This window comes from Dermacentor variabilis, chromosome 6 (assembly GCF_050947875.1).
Source record: "Dermacentor variabilis isolate Ectoservices chromosome 6, ASM5094787v1, whole genome shotgun sequence".
Classification (NCBI taxonomy): domain Eukaryota; kingdom Metazoa; phylum Arthropoda; class Arachnida; order Ixodida; family Ixodidae; genus Dermacentor; species Dermacentor variabilis.
Window position 1 is genome coordinate 52,935,128 of NC_134573.1, and position 7,365 is coordinate 52,942,492.

At 42.3% G+C, this 7,365-nt stretch overlaps 1 long non-coding RNA gene across 1 annotated transcript in view; it reads right to left on the minus strand.

Annotated features, from left to right (window-relative positions):
- LOC142584792 (uncharacterized) overlaps positions 1-7,365 on the minus strand; it is a 113,072-nt gene that overhangs the window by 90,427 nt on the left and 15,280 nt on the right. The window lies entirely within an intron of this gene.

The window sequence follows — 7,365 nt, forward strand, 5'->3', positions numbered from 1 at the left end:
TTTACGATAGGTAGCGAAGCACTGGAAGTGGTAAGGGAATACATTTACTTAGGACAGGTAGTGACCACAGATCCGGATCATGAGATTGAAATAACCAGAAGAATAAGAATGGGCTGGGGTGCGTTTCGCAGGCATTCTCAAATCATGGACAGCAGGTTGCCACTATCCCTCAAGAGGAAAGTGTATAACAGCTGTGTGTTACCAGTACTCACATATGGGGCAGAAACCTGGAGGCTTACGAAAAGGGTTCTGCTGAAATTGAGGACGACGCAACGAGCTATGGAAAGAAGAATGATGGGTGTGACGTTAAGGGATAAGAAAAGAGCAGATTGGGTGAGGCAACACACGCGGGTAAACGACATCTTAGTTGAAATCAAGAAAAAGAAATGGGCATGGGCCGGACATGTAATGAGGAGGCAAGATAACCGATGGTCACTAAGGGTTACGGACTGGATTCCAAGGGAAGGGATGCGTAGCAGGGGGCGGCAGAAAGTTAGGTGGGCGGATGACATTAAGACGTTTGCAGGGACAACATGGCCACAATTAGTACATGACCGGGGTAGTTGGAGACGTATGGGAGAGGCCTTTGCCCTGCAGTGGGCGTAACTAGGCTGATGATGATGATGATGATGAAAGCACTGGTGAAAATTTTCAGCAGACCGCTTTTCAAGTGTCTGCAAGCTGTGAATTAGCATAAAGTTTTACTGCAACGTCGAGGAGACATAAAGAGGGTGCATTCGTAAAAATATACCGTTTTCCGTACTGCGCATTCTACATATGCTGCTGGGTTTCGGAGGGTTACGCAAGGTAGCTATATACGTGCTAGTGAAGCTTTTATAGAAGCCTGTGCATCAAGAAAATTGCGGCTTGTTGGTACTCTGGCCATCAGGGCGAGGGGGGCGCAACTAACGTAAAATAAAAATAAACATGACGTCCCTGCCAGAAGCCGACACTACCCTTTGGCGCTTTGCGCGAATATTTAGGATGCTTCCTAGGTATTCCATTTGAGTCACTGCCCTACTAATGATTACTTTTATTCTGAAACCATTTCCACTATACTCGAAACTCGCTTCAGCTTGCGCATGAGCCTTTGTTCCTTCTTACAATGTCCATTCACCACCTTTTGTGGATTTTATCAGTTTTAACAACATTTACAGGTATATGTATATAAGACAATGCAAGAGAGATTTGAAATGCAGTCCCTTTTCAGCAAAAGAATATAAACCCAACATGCATCGACTAACCTAAAATTATGCAGCTAGAAAGCATGAGTATATAATCAACAATGCTCTAATTTAGGAATAGGCTGCTAGATGAGGCATTCGCACATTCACTTGCATTCCCTTTCATTCAAACCTTGGAACATACAATAACTGCGCAGCATACATCTAAGAATTAATGTATGCACGAATTCGAACAATTATTTCGAAAGTGAGCCTCGATTAATTGCCGATGATTAATATATTGTAGGGGCTAAACTGTCGTATGCAAACTACGCCAAATTGCAAGAACCCTAAGGCTTACAGAAGTACCCAAACATAATACCATAGAAGAGTACGCATTTGGGCTGGTTGGTTCATAATTTACGAGCAGCAAAACAGCGCTAAACAACAGGACGAGGAGAGGGACACAGACAACAGCGCGGACTAACAACCAAGTTTCGTCATTCTTTCAGTCAGCATTTATATATACTCCATCGCTATCTCAGAGCACAGAATCGACAGAATTGAGCATGAACAGGGAAAAAAAATGCAATTATTGCGATAGGAAGGCATGCGACGAATACGGCTGCAAGCTGTCTTTTAAAGATGTGACCTACCTCTCAAGATACCGCAATGAGGGCGCATGTCTTATTTTCGAAGCTCTCCGCATTCATGTTAGCGGCGAAGCATGAGTAAGCGTTCCCTCTATTTCCCTCATTCCGAAGGAAATCGCATCCAATCCTTCTAATCGCATTATTTGCATTTTCCTTCCCTGCGCACGCTGCATTCTGTTGATTCGGTGCTTTGAGATAGCGATGGAGTATATATAAATCCTGACTGAAAGAATAACGAAACTCGGAGATTGTCGGAAAAGTCGGAGATTGAATATGTTTGCATGTAGAGCACATAGGGAGGCCACAGAGACCGGTTTCTAACTTCGTCTTTGTCCTTAGTTTGGCACGAATAAGAATATCTTTAAAATTAATGTCGCGTCTGTAGGGTCAAAGTGAGATAGTCTAAGCGAGATAGACATAGAGATAAAGCAACAGTAGGCTTATTGTGTCAAAAAAACAAGCATCTTCTACTTTTAAACTGCATATTCGGGATGCTCTAACAACAGGTCCGTCAGTCTTAAAATATTTTACTGCTAGCCATAAGGCATAATAAACCATATTCTCTGCCAAGTCAGCAGACCAAAAAGAAACTGAATCATCAGGTGCTATTGACAGAACTGTGCTGCTTATGCCAATTGGTAGACCAAGCCAGCAGGAAGGGCAGCTAGAAGGCCGACCACGTCCTCAGCACAGTTAGACTTTTCTGACAGCCTTAAGTGACCAAGAGGTACCTGGAAGCTGCCTGAAACTGACGAGCTGCCACGTTTGCACTTGCTCCCAAGTTGTACCATATTACGCAGAAAGGGTTCTGTAGCACGCCTTTCTTCAAATGACGAGGTAGAAGATAGAAAAAAACCGTAGTTATCTGTAAGGTAATCGCACAGCAAAATACCAGGCCTCATAGTCAAACAAAATCATCGAACGCAAGGTGGTTTCGTTCTACATGCCAGTACTTCTCGGTTCTCAAACTCAGATATGCACTCCCTAAAAAAATCTTCACGCACCAACTCATAGTTCATCGATGAAGTGCATGGTATTTGGCGTATTTATGGGAGCTGTTTAAGGAACCAAAGAGGCGATCTACCCTTTTCAAAAAGCTTGCAATATGTGTGGCAGCGGCTTGAAGCTGCTGCAAAAGAACAAATGTATACACTGCGAAAACATAGTGATTGTGGAAGACTTGTGCTGCTCACTTGGCACCTATATTTGACAAAAAGGGTGAATTGAAACGTGGGTTGCTGAGCCTCAGTATTGAGCAAATTTCATGTTGCCAGTCCTTTTCATTGGCATCTTTGATGCATGAGCTCTTCATAACATAAACCTCTAATTTAAGGTTAGAATTATAGAACATGTTTGTGAGGCACTTCAGAAGGTGTCAAACATCCCGAATAAAAAAAAAACACTTTCCATTCATCTGAAATAAGACTCTTCTGTTATAGCAAACTCGAAGAAAAGTGACACATTCTGGTTGCCTTGATCGCACACTGCTGCCCCTGACTCAAGACCAGCGCCTACAATATTGCTATAACATTAAAAAAGGAGGTATCCGTAAGTACGTTGGCTGATGCTCCCATGCTTGCATATTGAATAACCAAGAGGCTACTTCCAAGATTTCTTTATACCTTTTTTTCCATAAGTGCAAGGGCATTGTTTGCGAGGCTTTCACCTTGAGCATCAGTAACGTTCTCTTCGAGACCTCCGTCGATAGTTCGCCATCTCATTTTTCACAGGCATTTCGTAAATTACAGTAGTGCCGGCCCTCCCGTCTTGCGAGATAGAAGTTGCCTATCTCTTTACTTCTTCAAATATTTCCGGGTAGATCCTTACTCTCTGTGACGCATGCTGGAACCACAGCTGTAATGATCTTGCTGATGGCAACTTCAACAATCTTGTACAGTATCTACCGCCTCTTGGGCTCCCAAAATGAAGACCTAAAGCCAGGGCTTTGTTATGGCTGCTGTACCAGCGACCATAACGGCTTATACTATTCATTTTAAGCTAAGCCGCAACTGGCGGCAGGAGACACATGCATGCGTAGGACCTCAAGTATCCCAGCGGCAGAAAGCATCTTGCGCTGTTACTGCGACCGCCTTGCGGTTATTTTTCTTTGGTCTTGACAGTAGGGGCACCTTGGCTTTCAGCTGCTCCAGCTTTGTTACGCCTGTCTTGTTGCTATCTCATGGTGCTGCAATGTAATGAATGAATCCAGTTAGAAAGACCTATCATTCGGAAATAGCGCACGTTCATGTTACTCAGGGTCCAGTCAGTGGAAAAAAAAGCAAGGAATTTCAACACAAAAAATGGGAAAGGTTACTGTTCTAGCATACGCGACCCTCATGATAATCAGAGTGGCGGATGTTAAATTTCAGGGCGAACGCCTCTCCCATCGCTCTCGAATACGTCCTAACCTGTGTTAAACAAACTCTGTAAAAATATCTGTATTTCCCCACAGTCAGCAGGATAAAACACTGTAACAACTGTAGCTGATCAGATATGCAACTGCAGAATCAGAATTCTGAAGTATATAACTTATGCAAGAAGCCTACTTCACTTAGTAAGCAGTTGATACACCCTTACATATCTGTGTTAAGCAGCGAAAATTACTAAAACATTAAAACTAACAAAAAAAGGGTAATTTGCAGTAACGCATGGTTGCGCATCCTAAAGAAGACTTGCTGACCTACCATTGGTTGTATCCCTGCAAGTAAATTAAGAAATTTCATATTATTACGTAGTGGAGCCTATTCCTATAGTATATTTTTTTCTCCTAAAATAATATCCAAATACAAATTTTACAACTCCCTCAGCCCTCCTCTTGTCCCGTTTTTACCAGGAAAGGCCAGCACGGACGTAAATTTATTACTGAGTGAACGTCAGTAGCTGTTCGCATGGTCATACACTAGTAAACAGGCAACGTGTGAAACATAACCTATGCGTTATAAACAAACACATACCTTCTTGAGAACGGTAAACCGCGTGCAGAGAACGATGCCTTGGCAAAACTGCAGCAACTGATGGCTATGCGTCAGTCATATTGAGTACGGACGTCTTAAAAGAAGTGTACGTGCCATTTAGTTTCAATGCGTCTTTCTAGTCAACTACAAAAAAGAAAACATCACTAGAAGTGTTGCAATAACGCAATCTTGTAGTAACCAAAAATAAATTATACATTTGCTTACGCTAATCTGCATGCTAAATCAAAAAGTGAATATTTTGCCACGTGTGTAATTTCAGAAGTTCTAAGATACAAACCGTTCAAACGCTTACATGCTCAGTACCTGAAGTATAATTTGAAATTGAAAGAACTAGCAAATGCGGAGCTTGTGATTAAACAATATGTGCACTAGTGCAATGTTCTGTACTATCGTGTACCGTCTTGCGTAGCACAGACTGCGCCGATTTTTGTCCTCCTCAGGCGCTATTCGACTTCATAATTGATGATTATGATGATAAAGTTGATGATAATAATTTTTTGGCCTTCCCTTTCAAACGGGGTGGTGAGAAATACTCAGCTAGCCTGCTTGATTTACTCAGATATGCTATACATATCTTTCTCTAGAATTTTTATACATTTTCTTTATCTTTCTTTTTTTCTTCCAAATCTACTTTCCACCGCTAGCTATGACTGTAAGAGATGCGGTCGTATCATCATCTTCTCTTCTTTTTTTTTTTACACCAGTACTCTAAACGTGTCTTGCTTATCTCGAAAGCTGACTGATTGATGCTACCGTTCACTTTAAACCCCGCCGCTTATAGAAGGTGTAAGTTATCTACGGTTCTCACTTGGGGAATTCCTTCGCATTCCATTAGCATGTGCCGAGTTGTCTCCGGCTTTTTGCTGCAGCATACACATGCCTCATACAGTTCCAAATAGTCGCTCCGGTTTGTTTTTGTCCCTTACGCAACCGGCTCAAGTCTCAAACAGCAAGGCACTGCCCTTTGTTTTATCCTATAGATTTCCCCATCTAATAACTTTCCTTTCATTCTTGTAAATCTCCATGGGCTTTTTTGTTTCCATTCTATGCATCCAATCAACTGTCTCTGTTTTTCTCACTTTCTTTCTGATGACTCCTGCTTGTCTATTTACAGGTTCAGTTACCCTTTACTTGGTTGCCAAATATCGTGACCGCTTCCTCCATTGTGTGTCCACGCTTTTCAAGTGCAGATTTTGCGCACTTTAGCTGCCTATTTATTTTCGTCCATATTCCTGAGTATTTATTCAACTCTAGTTTTGCTCTTGTGCTTCTGTAACTTCAAGAAAGTTGCAGCCTATGTCACCCCGCATTGCCTCATTTGTGGTTTTGCCGTGGGCTCCCCGAGCCTAAATGCCTACCGATTGTTGGTTAACTTCCAGTACCCAATAAGATATCCAAGTTTTAGCATAGAATTGCATTTACGAGCGTTCGCGCTGCACCACTACTGTTTTTCTGATTCCCGGCACCACCTCATACAGAAATGGCGTCGCATTGCTCTGCGTTTCATTATTGCAGCATTCCTCTTCCCCTTTATTTTCAGATTCCCTTGATGGGGGGGAGGGGGTGCCTGAGTAAGTCTTTCCTTCGTTTAAGTATACGCCGATGTTCTGATATTGCTTGACTGTGGATATGGCTTGCTGTTGAATTGACACCACGTAATTACTCGTCTCTACAATAATGATCGCAGTTCGAGATTTCTCTGTGCTAAACTTCAAGCCTAGATTTGCCGCTCGTTGCCGCAAACAACCCTATAGTAAGTAATCGATTTTACGGTCCCCTAGTAGAACTATCTCGTCCGCATACATCAGTCCAGGAAGTCTCTGCTACACCATCTGTCCATTACGCATGTAGAATAAATCAAACCATAATTTGGTGTTTGCCAGTCGTCCTTATATGCCCTTAACATAAACCGTGAATAACAATGCAGGCAAAGGGCATCGTTCGTTCAGTCCTTCGTGAATTCCCACCACTTCACTACTTTTCCAAGCTCCCCAAATAAATCGTATTTGGTTGTTTCTATATATATCTCTTAGCAGCTGCACCAAATTGCACCAAATGCCTTCGTGTTAAAAGAACATACCATAAGAATTCTCTGTCTACGTTGCAGGTATGTCACCAACTGCCGCTTCAGTGTTCGCAATGGCAGAAGACAAAATTAAGGATAATGTGCGTCGTGCGCGCAGCATTTCAGTCATCGATGTCCTAAGTAGAGCATGTTAAGACAATGCTAAAGTTGCTAATATGTTGCTAAAGCTGGTTACATTTTTTGCAGCCCTTTATTATCAAAAATTATGCAATGTAAATTATTTGGCAAAATTTTGCCTCGGGCAGGCGTGACGAATTTTGGAAGTGCCAAACAGAGGGTAACGACCAAGCAGCGTTTTTTTTTGTATTTCTAATCGGCTAGACGCGCACTTCAGACATTTTTGCGAAATGACTGCCGCTCTTATCGGGTATTCATTGTTTTCATTGTTCAATTGATTGGTGCTCATAGGAATCAAGTTTAAGTACATATGCACAGACCAGGCTTAAACTGCATGCGTTACATAAAGTACGGTTGGACATGCCACCGTT